At 41.5% G+C, this 14140-nt stretch overlaps 1 protein-coding gene across 1 annotated transcript in view; it reads left to right on the top strand.

Annotated features, from left to right (window-relative positions):
* The first annotated feature begins 8254 nt into the window (after positions 1–8254).
* Positions 8255–14140, top strand: part of LOC136834115 (sodium channel and clathrin linker 1-like) — a 191581-nt gene continuing 185695 nt past the window's right edge. The window contains exon 1 of the mRNA XM_067096374.1: positions 8255–8340. The gene's annotated coding sequence lies outside the window, so the exon portion shown is untranslated. The remainder of the gene's footprint in view (positions 8341–14140) is intronic.

Below are 14140 nucleotides of genomic sequence, written 5' to 3' on the forward strand. Positions count from 1 at the left end.
TTTAGTCAGATCCACATTATTTGATATTAGCATTTGAGATGGTACCTTAAAGGATTGAATATCCACCAAGTACTTCCTGTTCTTCCATGCGGAACTAACTGAACTGATATGTAATTGGCCTGGCAGGAAAGTTTCAGTTTTGTGAGTTTTTGTTGAACGAAAGCCACGATGCTCGATGGAGAGATGGCCTAAACCTTTAGTGAGGCGTTACCTTTTACAGGTTTTTCATATGATTGGAAACTCCTGTTCACATTGTTAACGGGTTCTTAGTAAATTTTAATTGTATTAAACATAAAAGATTTTCCATTTTTTCTAGTATAGAACTTTTATTTAAAATTACAAGTTAGCGCCTGATTTACCTGCTTTGTCATAGAATGTATATTTTTATCTTAAACACATTCATTGATAGCAGCCTATAAAACTTAGCACCTTTGTAGTTAGATTAGGTAAACTGAATATAATCATCCTATCTAGGTTAGGTAGTTCTAGCTAGGTATATATATATATATACCAATCTGCTATATATATAGAGTAACTATATGTGTGTGTGTGTGTGTGTAGTATAGACCTTCACGCTAAAAAGGGAGTGTGTATCTTATAGGGGGGATTTTTATAATATTTACGCTGTTCGTCTCTAACATTTAGGGATAGAAATATCAGCCTGACTGAGACAGGGAAATTGCTTTGTCCCAACCTAAAGCCGTTCAGTTCAAATTTATCATCCGTTGGAGAAAGGAATAGGTAGCATTTAGGCAAATTTAACCTCATAGGCTGGAAAAAAGTTTGTAAACAAAATATGTTAGGGGCATTAGGGACCTAAGCCTCAGAGGGTTTACGCTCAATGACCCCAGGTTATGGTGGCCCTTAAGCTTTTATTCTATGCATCTGGACGTGATGCCTTTGTCAAGGTCGGATTGCCCTGGCGGTATAGGCCCTCTCTCTGGAAGAACGGCGCAGGTCGGGTCAGAGAGAGATCCCAGCGGTCACGGAACTAGGGTGACGCCAGCGTATGCGTCTGAACGATATTTTTTATTACTTTCCTACGTCTATCTTAATTAGTGAATTGGGAAGACTGCCAGAATACGACTCCTGAGGTCCCTCGTTTGCGCAGCGAATCGACGCTCACGGTAAGTCCGATTCTTGTTGAAGCTTCGTGATTGACTAGTTCTTTTCTGTATTTCACATTTTTTTCTTTTTGTTTTCTTCCCTTCAGCCACCACTTAGGTATATGTGTTTACAAAGTCTAGATTAAGCCAAATTATTTTATTGTTAGCTTCAACCCCATTATTCCAGTAAAATACCTAGGATTTAGGGTAAGCAAAATCAGGTTAAATCTCGATGCTTTTGTATGCCTCATGGTCCGAATGTTTGGGAGAACCGCTATGCTAAAATCAAATTCATCTCAAATATTCTTTGTTAAGGTTAATAACCCTAACTGGCGACCTTATTAATTAACGTCTGTCTTTGCGTTAACTTTGGCTTCAAGTGACAGGTTACGTGTAATCTTGGTTTGCAGGGCAGAAAATTTACGTAAATTGAATAATACATGATCAACCAAGACTCTCACACGTAACATTGGCGACTGCTAGAATCTAAAGTACATTTTAGAGAAAGAATCTGGAGAAAAGGAAATTAAAATTACATTAATTCCAAAAATAAAAGTCGATATCAACTCCATTTCATTCTTTCCAAACAAGGAACGAGGCATAATAATAAGCAGTAAAGAGATAGTTAGGCTAACAAGTGTAGCGAGAATTAGCGTAGAAAGGGTGCGCCGAGAGCAGAGAGTCATAATTTGTAACGTTAAAGACAAGGGCATTTACCGTGTTCGACCGTGAGAGAAGTCGCTCTCGCTAACGATCTTAAGGCCGGAAAAGCGGAGCCATTTCATGTACACAAAGTAATTTAGAAATCGCGCCGCAATTCCGATCGTTATTGTTTGCATATAGCGGGAATCATTCAAAAACCGTGTCAGTGAAGTGGCTTAACGAACGGAAGTAGTAATTGTATCATAAAAACATTTTCAGTAAAAGTAAATTTGGTCCGCTCCAAATCACGCAAATCATTCCATTGTTTGTCGAGGATGTTTCATCGCGAGAACGATAACAAAAGACAAAGTTGTTTGGTAATTTAGTTTTCCATCCGAACGTGAAACGCCATGCATGATTGGTATATTTAAAGTAAAATCTGGATACCATTTGTTTCGTTGTTTGAATTTGAAGTAAAGAAAAATACCCGCCCGGTTGTTTTGAAATTGTTCGAACTGTTTGTGAGAGAACGGCCATTTGGGGTTTCTTTAGCAGGCCGAGGTTGTTTTGAAATTTAGGCTCAACGGGGACCTTGCTGCCATCTCAACGACCTTGTTATTGTGACCTCGGACTCTGCCCTCTGCCACTCTTGGGCATATATTTTTTTGTTGTAGCTAACCCACCTCCTAATATCTTAGCTAGAAACCAAAAGATAATTTAGGCAGGAAAGTTAGGGTCTTAGTTAGAGTAATAACAAGTTCCTATACGAATACCTACTATAAAAATCATATAAAGAAAATTTAAAATTTTACGATAAACTTTTTGTGACGCTGCCCCGGGAAAATTCTGAGATAATAAAGTAATCCCTTTAAGGAAGCAAGACGACGATCTATATCATTTATTAAGATCCATGCCATTGTGCATGTATAAAATCTTTTGTTACATGTTCTCACAGCAAGAAATTCGCTGATTGAAAATCTCTCTCTCTCTCTGTCTCTCTCTCTCTCTGTCTCTCTCTCTCTCTCTCATTCAAGTAAGATCTTCTAACCTAAGTGTACGTGACCCCTTCAAAGAAAAGAACGGCCGACACTAGGCTAATTAATTCGAATACATTTTAACCAAACAAAAGAAACACTCTGTCCCACAAGTCAGATGAGGACAAGTTAAGAGTACTTACGATATATGATAAACTGTCGGTCACGAGTGAGGCCTGCTATCCAGACCACAAAACAGTAGTTTTCACCTCTGAAAAAGAAGGGGCCAGCCATACAGTACTGGACCAGCCATCAATGAGGATCTTAAGAAAAAAAAAAAAAAAACCCAAATTCACTTTATTCCACAGTGCCAATAATTTGCAGCACTCACGAATAGCTTACTTTCATCTCTCTCTCTCTCTCTTTACCTTCCCTTTCTCTCTCATTCGATTATTGTTGCACTCTGCGGGGTGTAGAGGCCTTTCTCCCATATAGCCTAGTTGGACTCCAGTAGAGGGTCCTAAGGGAACACATTGGCACCATAAGTGCACCAAGCAAGAATCCAGAAAAATAAATAAACAAAACCAAAGGAACACAGAGAGAAAGTTCTTCTGAACCTAACCTGCACCAGTGCCTAGGGATACTGAGGCCACCATTGAAACCTGTACTTTTAACCCAAACTACAGTGCCACCTTTGAAAGGTGCCCACGTCATTATTGAAGAGATTTCCCCGCTGCCCAGTCGCCCCTCGACCCGGTTAGACGCCCTTCCCCACCCAGAACCATGGCAGCAGAGCATTATAAAACTTTCCTGGGGCTGGGGACGGCAGCAGGTCTCACCGCTCGAAACACCTGGATTAAGGAGCAAGTGGACGACTTGGCCAAGCTGAGAGAAGGAAGAAAGACTCGAGCAGAGGAAGTATGAAGAGCAGAACGTATGAAGAAGAGTAAGGGTGTATGAAGCCGAGCAAAGGCAATATGAAGAGGAAAGAGAAGAAAGAAGGAGACAGCATGAGTTAGCCTGCAAGGAAACTGAGTTAGCCCTAAAAGAGGGCTCGAGCTGAGAGAGCTGAAAATGGAGAATGCAGAAGCTATGGTTAGCCATCAAGCCTCAGTCCTACACCTGCTGCATCAAACGCTCCAATTTCGAGCATCAATTCCCTAGTCCCCAAGTGGACTGAGGACGAGCCAAGCATGGCTGAGGAGATCGAGGCTCTTTTCGATAACCGCAGCACTACGGAGACGGAGAGAGCCTTAATACCCAGCCAAGCATATGGAGGGAAAAGCCAAGGCGCAGCTTAGCTCACTGAGAAGAGCCAGGAGGCAACATAGCGGAAGTTCAGAGAGTCGTGCAAGGCCTGCAGAAAGATAACCCCAGAAAATGGAGACAACGGTTCCGGGTCTTGCCAAGGAAGTTGGCTGGTCTTGGACGAATGGGCATGTCACAAACCCAGTCCGCACGTCTTTGGTTCGACTCCTTGGCCTGCACGGCGTTGGAGGATCTCTTCAATCGACCATGCTAGAAGACCTTTTCAATATTGTGCAGGGCCCTTGCAGTATATCTAACGATAAACAGCCCTCCACACTTATGGAAGCTTGTCATGGCTGGTCGTGGAAACCTTCAATCAGTCGATAGCACCTCTCAGAAGCTTAATCATCCTCCGCCTACCTCTCTAGAACTCCCACTCGCCCGAAGAATGACTGCTAGCGGACGACCCTGTGCAACTATTGCAAGAAGGGGGGGCCATGCTGAAGCTGAGTGCGATACAAACTCGGCACTAATAAGCAGCCTAACCCTACCAGCCAGAACTCCGCTCCGATTCCTCCGCTCAGCCCTCTCTCCAACAGTTACTGCAGGCCACCGAGCCCATCCAAAAGGCCGTGCAAATCCTGTGGGGCTGCTAGCTACCATAATGCTGGATCTCCGGCCTGTCCACATCATGTCCCACTCACCAAATTTGTCACCCTAATCAGCACTTCATTCTCTGCGGCTGGTCCAAGACTGATCCTTACCCCGAGAGACTGAAACCCAGTACATCTCGGTGGCCCCTCTTCAGAGCACTAGGCCTGCCCATGACCCTTCCGGTCACAGTAGACACTGCGGCAGATATTAGGCCTGATCGCCAGGGCCCAAGTGCCAGCCGGTGCCATGGTTGATGAAAGAAACCTGGTGGGAAATGAAGTGATAGAGGGCCACGCCATTACGTTCTACTGTCCAACTCCAGGTTATGACACCTTGGGGTCGACACCTCACCGCTTGGCGTGGTAGGTGGTCGGCCCGGAGGGCCTTCTTGTTGGGTCGGGATCTTCTCTGCGGAAGCCCGTCACCAACGCCCTCCCGCAGCCACGTTACCTCCCCACAGGCCCCATGTAAAACTCTCAAAATGACAAACCTCCACCTTCCGCCCCACCAAAGTGGTCCGGAAGGCGCGACCCAACCTATTTCAGGCCTAGCCCTCTCCAATCATGAAGGGGCTGGCCCACCAAGAGTCTTCCTCCGCGAACAGAGATTCAGGAGAACAGTACCGCTGGGGCGTGCCGGGCAGACCACTCCACAAATTGGGAGGGCTGCCCAAACAAGCAACGCCCAGCAGGCGCCCCCGAACAAAACTCTAGAGAGGCTACGATCTCCTGCTAGGCAGGAATCTCTGCAGCCAAACCACAAGTCGTCCGCGAGGTAGTGCACCCCGGACCTTGTCAGGCATGCCTGACCTCAACTGCTGCCAGTGCCCTTGCGAGCACTGAGCAGTGCCAGACTCCGTCCGCCGGGCGTTGAGCTACCAATGGAAAAGGCCCCTATGCCGGGTCTAAATCAAGAGGTGAACCTCCTCCGAGATTTAGGATTCCCCATGCAGTTGATCATCGCGACTGGAGAGCCTCCAGCACTAAACTTCTTCTTTGCAAGATTCTTTTGCAAATTTGACTCAGGGGATGAACCCTGGAGGGGATCGAAATGGTACCCCTCCTTGGAAGACCAGGAACTGGCATCCTCGGATGCAGAAGTCGAGATCGCTCTCGCTCCGGTTGTCGGTGAGCAGCCGGATGGGAATCCTCCCGCAGCTTTGCAGTTGCCCCTGACTTCGCGCCCGCCAGCCCTCCTGGCCTGTCCCCGAGTCGGTGCTTTCATCACCTGCTAGGCCAGCTACTGATAGGCCTTGGAGGAAACCTCAAGAAGAAGAAGAAGGGGAAGAGAGAGCCCAGTAGTTGCCGAGCTATAGAGCTCCTCCTGGCACTAGTGCCTCTCGGCACAGTGCCTAACATCTAAGAGTGATCCTGGCCCCTTGCCCAGAGAAGGTAGCCAGTGATCTCTTCTTTTATTTTGTACCTGCCTAGCCACCTTAAAAGTACAGTACATCAATTTAGTAGCCTTGTTCCTTCCACTTACCACCGAGCCAGTAACTCATGTAAGTAGCCTAGCTAATTTCAGTAATCTTAACTATTAGAAACGAGCCACGATGCTGCGTGACATGACCCTAAGACCTCAGTGAGGCAACCATTTCATCATATGAGGCAACCTCATGAATTAACTAGTAAATTTTAATTGTATTAAACATAAAACCATGTTGTAATTTTAGTTAGAATATTAACTCTTATGTTGGTGCTACGGTCGGGTTAGGATAGGTTAGGCTAGAGATATCATAGAATGTACCACTAGGCTAGGTCTAAAACACATCATGATTGTGGAGGTGGCCTTATAAAAACCGTGAGCACCTTCTAGTACTATTAGAATTAGGTTAGAAGTAGTGATTATAGCTCATGTCCTATCTGGGGTTAGGTAGTTCTGTAGCTAGGTAGGCTAACCAGGACTAATCTGCTCAGGGGAAGGAGAGTAACCTAGGAGAGGCTTAACAGCTTGTTTAGTATAGACCTTCACGCCCGAAAAAGGGGTAGAAGGCCTCTTAAAGGGGAGCTTTTATAAATATTTACGCTGTTCGCCCTCGAACATTTAGGGATAGAAATATCAGCCTGACTGAGACAGGGAAATTGCTTTGTCCCAAGCTAGAAGCGTCTTCAGTTCAAACCTTATCATCCGTTGGAGAAAGGAATAGGTAAGTTAGGCATTTAACCCTATAGGAAGAATTTCCTATCAGCCTTAGGCATTAGTGACCTAAGCCTCAGAGAGGGTTTACCCAATGACCCTAGTTATGGTGGCTCTTGAATGTTTTAACAAAGCGTGAAGCGCCTTGTCAAGGTCGGATTGACGCGTATAAGGCCTGTTTTGAAGAACGGCTCGGGTCAGAGAAGATCCCAGAGTCAGAACCAAGGGTGACGCTATGCGGCGTCCTGTTGGACCTCTTTTATTTCTTTGTCTATTCTTAATTAGTGAATTGGGAAGACTGCAAGAATACTACCCTGAGGTTCGTTGATCGCTGTGATTCGTCCTAACGGTAAGTCCGACTTTTTGTTGAAACTTCAGCGATTCTTTAGTTTTGATTTCTGTATTTCAAATTTTCTTTGTTTTCCTTCAGCCACCACTTAGGTATGTGTTTACAAAGTCTAGATTAAGCCAAATTATTTTATTGTTAGCTTCAAATTCGTTATTCCAGTAAAATACCTAGGGATTTAGGGTAAGCAAAATCAGGTTAAATCTACGATGCTTTGTATGCCTGGTCCGAATGTTTGGAAGAACCGTTGCGTTTAAAAATCAAATTCATTCTCAAATATTCTTTATTAAGGTTAATAACCCTTAACTGGCGACCTTTGGGCTATTAACGCCTGTCTTTGAGGTTAACTTCTGGCTTCCGTGGCAGGTTACATGTGTAATCTTGGTTTGCAGGCCGTAAAATTTACGTAAATTGAATAATACATGATCAACCAAGACTCACGTAACAATATATATATATATATATATATATATATATATATATATATATATATACAATATATATATATATATATATATATATATATATATATATATATATATATATATATATAATATATATATATATATATATATAGATATATATATATATCTTTTCTTCTTTATCTTCAGCTTTTATATTATCTTTATATAGAGGGTCTGATTTTGCTGAAACTAAAATGTTAGACAGTCATTTCTAAAATTGCTTTTAATAGAATAAAACCTCCTCACGTTCTTCTCCTCATGGTCAGGGGCTGTCTAATTGTGATAAAAAAATTCTTTGTCCTCTCCTCCTTGTTCCAGGAGCACCATATTCATGGTTCTTTACACCACAGAATCTCCTCTCTTCTCATTCATTCCAAACCATTGTAATCGTTATTGTGACAGCTTCTTTGTGTTATTTTACAGTGCACTTCATATATGTACTCTTGCCAGATTGTTTCCTTATCCTGTCTCTTCTTGAAATCCAGCAGTTACACAGCGAAACGTTTGAATTGTTAGATTACCTTGTTTGTGTTGCCTACAGAACATTTCTTTATCCATTTTTCACAACTATAGAATCATATATCCAGTCAGCAATACTCTTGTACGTTTATAGGTACTTATATGAGTATAGTTTCAAGTTTATATATTAACGATTCAAATATATTTTTACCTTGTTAAAGAACTCCCCAAACGTGAACGATAAGTACGGATTGTAAACAAAACTTAAGCCTTAAGGACCCGACTGTCAAATACTGCAGGCTGTTTGAATGGTAGGTTGTGGCGCTTCTAAATTTTTAGAAATACTCTTACCATGTTAGGCATGCTTTATGTGGTTTTGAAAGAGACGTTTATAGAACGCAAAAGTTATCTTACGTGTGAAGTTTGCTTCGGGAGCGCTCTAGGTGATTTGGTCACGTGACAAACCTTAGGCTAGACTAATTCCAGGGTGTTGGGAGCTGCAACCATGATTAGGAGAAGGGATTAACTAAAGAAGGCAAAAGAGACCAAGAGAGAGAGGTGGCTAACACTTCCCCGCTAGGATGATGTCCTCATTAAACCAAATTACTACTTAGAAAGGCTGGCATTGTGGATAAAAAAATTTATTTCCAAAGTCGCGACGTCCCAGCCCAGGCCACCATCTATGAACTGTGTGGAATGGCCCCATGGGGAAACAAGTGAAAAGCCATTGTCTGATTTTATCCTTTAGATTAGATGAACCTTTTGCGTAGAAAACTTGTGCCACTGGGTTGTAACCAGATCTGCAGCTGTTTCACCATTCGCCTGGATGGCCAATAATTGGGGTAGGTTTCTGGCATACGACGCATTAAATGGGTTACGTCCAGATTATACTGATTTGATCAAATTTAGGATGTCAAGGCAACCGTTATGTTGGTATTTTTATTGTGTTACTATGTGCAATTTTTGCCCGGATTAGCTATGGAGGGTGGGGATGCCCGTGGAATGCTGGCTTAGACCTAAGGGCCTTGGCAATTCAAGTAAAAGTCTTAAAAGGTAAGTGACAGCTGGTGCTTTTACAGCTGCCGACAAAATATTACTTTAAATTCTTGTAAAGCAAGTAAAATAACATATGAAAACTTCTAATGTTTGCCATAGTTCAGCATCAGCCTAAGCACAGCCGGCTTAGAATTACCGGTTTCTTTTATGGTAGAACTAGGGAACAGCTCCGTATGGGGTATTAATTTGGAAATTGATTTTTCCTATAGTATTTTGGTTGCTTATCAAGAATTTACCATTATTTTTTGGAGGTCGACTGTAAATAGCCTAATCTGTAATGCGGGTGTGGAACTATTCCATAACAACATGGCAGTCTGGTCTTTCTCCCAACGATTTCCACCACCCAAAACCCCGTGTTCCCAAAGGTTCCCCAACCATGTTGGGTAGATATGAGGCTAACAATAATTGACCAACAATAAACAACACCACCTCCTTCATCAGAAACACAAAAAGTACATGAAAAATCAATTTCAAAGGTAATAGCTCATGCGGAGCTGTTCTGTAGTTTTACCTCATTTATTGATTAACCTAATATTTAGATAAAGGTTTCAGTAACCCTTGGAGCAAATGCAGAGTGTAACCTTTGAGGTTAATATATGGTCCTGTAGTCTGAGTGGCTCTTCACCCCACCCAGCTGTTGGTTAGCCTAAAGAAGCCTGATAATGTAGTGTTCACCCAATTGCAGATTGGTGTTATAAGTATTAGCTAGTTTACTTCCTGTTTATTAGCCTTAACTTTTTTCAATGTATTTTATTTACATAACCGTACCATAAATTATCATAGATTGTTTTGTATATTTTACATAAAGTAATAATACTCTAAGTACCCGCTTCCCCCTTGTATTGGGCTTACTTTAATCTAAGATGGTTGCAAATACTTGACTGTCCCATTGGAAGACTTATACAACTCCTCAAACACTTGCAGAATTGCCTTCAAAAGAAGAGAAACTACCTGAGTTGATTGAATCCCTGTGTTTCCCTACAACCAGTCACTAATTCCTGAGCAAGCAGTCAAAATCCAGTTTGAGTTTTTATAGTATTTACGTCTAATAAAATTCTTTATTTTTTTCTTTCTCCGTCAGTATCATTAATAAACTGAATTTATTAACTTTTTTTTTAAGTTTTAGCTCTATTATAAAAATTTTATGTGTATTTTCCTTGGAGTTCTTGCTGCTCCCTTATCAAATGCTTTTCCCTACCCTTTCTGGCATTTTATTTTTTTACAGGCTAAGGCCACCAGAATCTAAATAAAAAAAGTAGTTTAATGGTTTACATGCTGCTTTATAAATGAGCATGTACAGAGTAAAGCCAGCTAATCTACTATGAAAAATGGGCTGTATGCTCTAGGATCATCCTAACTTGTCCAAACTGGCAACAGGACCACTCCTTGTCTCCCCCTTAGCATTGCTTAAAGCACATTCCTTATCTAAAGGTTGGAGGGTACAGCAGTTCTATGTATGAATTTTCTAAGAATATTTGAATAAAAATGTTGCCTCCCTGGGAAAAAAAAAAAAAAATTGTTTGTTGACTTGGTGTACTAAGTTTCATGAAGACTGTGCATTTTGAAAAAATGTGCTTGCATATAAGTAACTTACCAAGTAATTACATAGCTATAGTTTCTAACTCGTGGGGCAGCCTTTATTTAAAAAATCACCCACTAACTGGAGTACTGGAAATGACTTGGTAGGAAACCTCTTTCTGTTTCTGCCGCGCTCTTAAGTGACATCGGGGGTTTGCTGCAGCTTTTGTTTACTGATTTTCGGTTGTATGGCTGGATTTTGGTGAAGTACTATCGCTTATTTGAGTAGCCTTCAAGCTTTAATAGCTTTCAGGATCATTTGCTCCGACACGATATACAAACCATCAGTCCTTTACATTAGGAATTACTTATGGCGAAAGCTGGACACAGCCTTTAAACTCTTGAACAAGGTGGTAAGGCAGTAACTACTGTCAGGTAGGCAGGAGTACCCGCCTGCCTGGATGTAAACATTCCAGTTTGCTTTCGGCTGTCATGCATTGTAGACGTGTTTTCGGATCTCTTTGCCTGACTGTCATTAAGCTCTTTATCCTGGTGGGATCTTTCTGTATTTTTGTGTATATATTGTGTGTGTTTGATAATTATTAATACAGTAAACCCCCCGTATTTGCAGTCTCACGATTTGTGGACTCATTTATTCGTGGATTTCTCTATGGAACATATATACGCATTATTCGCTGAAAATGCGCCCATTCATGGTATTTTTCACTGAGAAACATTCACTAATTACTGTATTTTCATCTCATTTTCATGACTGAATGCACTATTTGTGATAAAACTATTAAAATACTCAGGTAGTGCTCGTGATACGATAGTACGATTTTGCAATGGGATAAGCAATTAATACTGATACGACAATATTTATAAAATATTTTTAAACATTGCGCGGGCACAGGCAGCAGCGTACAATCAGGCAGCGAGAGAGACCAAATTGCAATAGACCAGCTTCTTTTCCTCCATCTCTTTATCCCGTCTTCTAGTTAAAAAAGTAAAAGAGAATGATAAAAGTATCGTTAGTAACGCTATACTCTTGTGTAAATGTGTACAGCCTTAAACAACCGACCGAAAAACTGTTGTTTTACTTATCACTGAATCGGATAACAACAGCCGTTTGTTCCAACCCAGCGACTTGTTGGAAGTGTAAGTCTATCTTCCTGATGTGGAAACCATTTTCGATAATTGTAGTACTTTGGGACCATTGTCCGTGGGTGGCATGGTGGTGGGGGAGGAAGCGTAGGAAGCTTTTCTTCCTTCTTTTTCTCTTCACCTTGAACTAAGGTGTTGAGTCGTAAGGGGAGCCTGGGGGTAATGTGTACCTTGAGTGCCCACCAGTCTTAGTTTTTAATGGATGGGTGGTGGTTTTTTATTTTATGGTGTAGGTGATGTTCGTGTTTTTAATTCTGATCAATTGGTTTGTCAGTACTGTGCACAGGGCAGGGGCAACTGGCTACTTGTAAGCTTGTTAGTCACCCAGTTCATCCCTTGCTGCAAAGTCCCCACTAATGTAGAGGTGCATCTGACCAATTCGCCACACCCTACGTGGTTAAGGTGAGGAACAAGCCGTGTACCAATGTTAATAATTTTACTCTCTAACTCATTATCATCCATAATGTTTTGGGGTAGAAAAAATCCATATACCCCACCTCTGTGTCAATGTGGGATTCAGCAGTGTAATTACTTGGTAAGTTACATACATGAAAATTACATTTTTATGATAAAATAAAGTTTTATATATACTTACCAAGTAATTACGAAGCAAAGCCCTCCCTCCTCCCCTCGTATGGCAAGAAGGGCAAAAACAATTGAGCTCTTTGCTGAAGTTGTTCCTCTCTTACCCTGAAAGTGGGCAGGATCTAGTCACCTACACCAACACTAGTGCTACCGTGAATTTCAAAATCTTTAAGCTGCCGGCGAGTGAAACTGTAAGCAATGTAATTACTTGGTAAGTATATACAGTAATAACCTGAACTTGCACGATTTGAGTTTTGCGAATTCACAGACATGCGAACTTTTCATTGGAACCTATCTAATTGTCATACATAAGTTTTTCACAGACACACGAACATTTGCGAATACTGAGAAACCCTGCAAAAGTGTTGATGTTTAATTTTTAATGTAATTTATAAGTTTTGAAGCTTTTATGTATAAATTAAATAACATTAAATAATAAAAGTAATAATTTCTCTCTCTCTCTCTTTTACTGAGATGAGAGAATTTTTATGGTAAATGTATGCACGTTGTATTGTATGATAAATAAATTTTTTACCTAATAATAAGTACTAATTTTCAAATAATAAGATTAATAATAATAATAATAATAATAATAGTAATAATAATATTAATAATATAACTAATTATTTTAAACAAACAAAGGTCTTTCCCTCATCTTTTGTTCGAAGCTCGAAGGCAAAGCTGTCAGACATGTCAATTTAACATGACTAGAAGGGTGTTGCTGATTAGTTGGTCAAAGGTTTTCTCTCTCTCTCTCTCTCTCTCTCTCTCTCTCTCTCTCTCTCTCTCTCTGTCCTCTATCGTAAATTCATAAAAATTTCACTCTTAAGTAAGGACAACTGTTTCTCTCTCTCTCTCTCTCTCTCTCTCTCTTGTTCGTAGTTAGCCACAACCTATGTATGTGTTACTGTTTCTCTGTACAGTAGATAATTTTAAATTGATCTAATTTCATTATAATGACTTACCAAAACACTGTAAAAGCTTTTATCTCTTTAAAATCTAGGGACACGTCCGAGATATAAATTTTCAAACTTTGTTTGGAACGCTGATACAATTGGCGGAGACCCAACCCCACGGATGCCGGTGGGGGTAGCGTGGCAGGAGACATACCCATAAACCCAGGTCAGTTTCATTTCTGGCGTGTGGAACGCATCTCGCGCGTCCGTCTGTCTCAAACTGTTTGGGTTCCTTTGTCTGCTTGCACTTATTTGTGGCGTCTGCCTCCTGGTGAAGTACTCAATTGCCTGTTTATTTATCTAGCTCTAGCTCTGGGAATTCGTAGCTATGTCGGATTCAAGCTTCTTGGGATCCAGGGTTTGCGCAGGGGAATTTGTGCTCCGCCAAACTAGTTAAACTTAAATCACGATCGCCATTCTTTGTGTACAGCATGTAGAAGTCAAGAGTGTTCCCAGGAGAACACATGCAGTGAATGTATGGGATGGAGTCAGGAGTTTTGGCAAACATACAGTTCCCATCAGATAAAGCTGGTTAGGGATAGGGATAGGAAAGCCTTTGCGTAAAGGAAGCTAGGGCTATCATCTTCTTTCGTGGTGGCATTGGCGTCACCTCCTCTGCCGGCTATTCCTTCCTCCTCTCCTACCCCCTCCTCTACCGCTGCTCTTTCCCCCTCTCATATTCCCCCCTCTTCTTCACCAGCTTCCCAGTATGTTTTCCCTAAAGCCAAGCCCAGCCTCGAGGCTGATAAATCAGAATTCGTTCTTTTCTGATAAATCAATTGTTCTTTTCAGAAATCAAATGGAAGCGCAAATGAACGGTTTCATGGAGTCG

The sequence above is a fragment of the Macrobrachium rosenbergii genome, chromosome 53 (assembly GCF_040412425.1).
Source record: "Macrobrachium rosenbergii isolate ZJJX-2024 chromosome 53, ASM4041242v1, whole genome shotgun sequence".
Lineage (NCBI taxonomy): Eukaryota > Metazoa > Arthropoda > Malacostraca > Decapoda > Palaemonidae > Macrobrachium > Macrobrachium rosenbergii.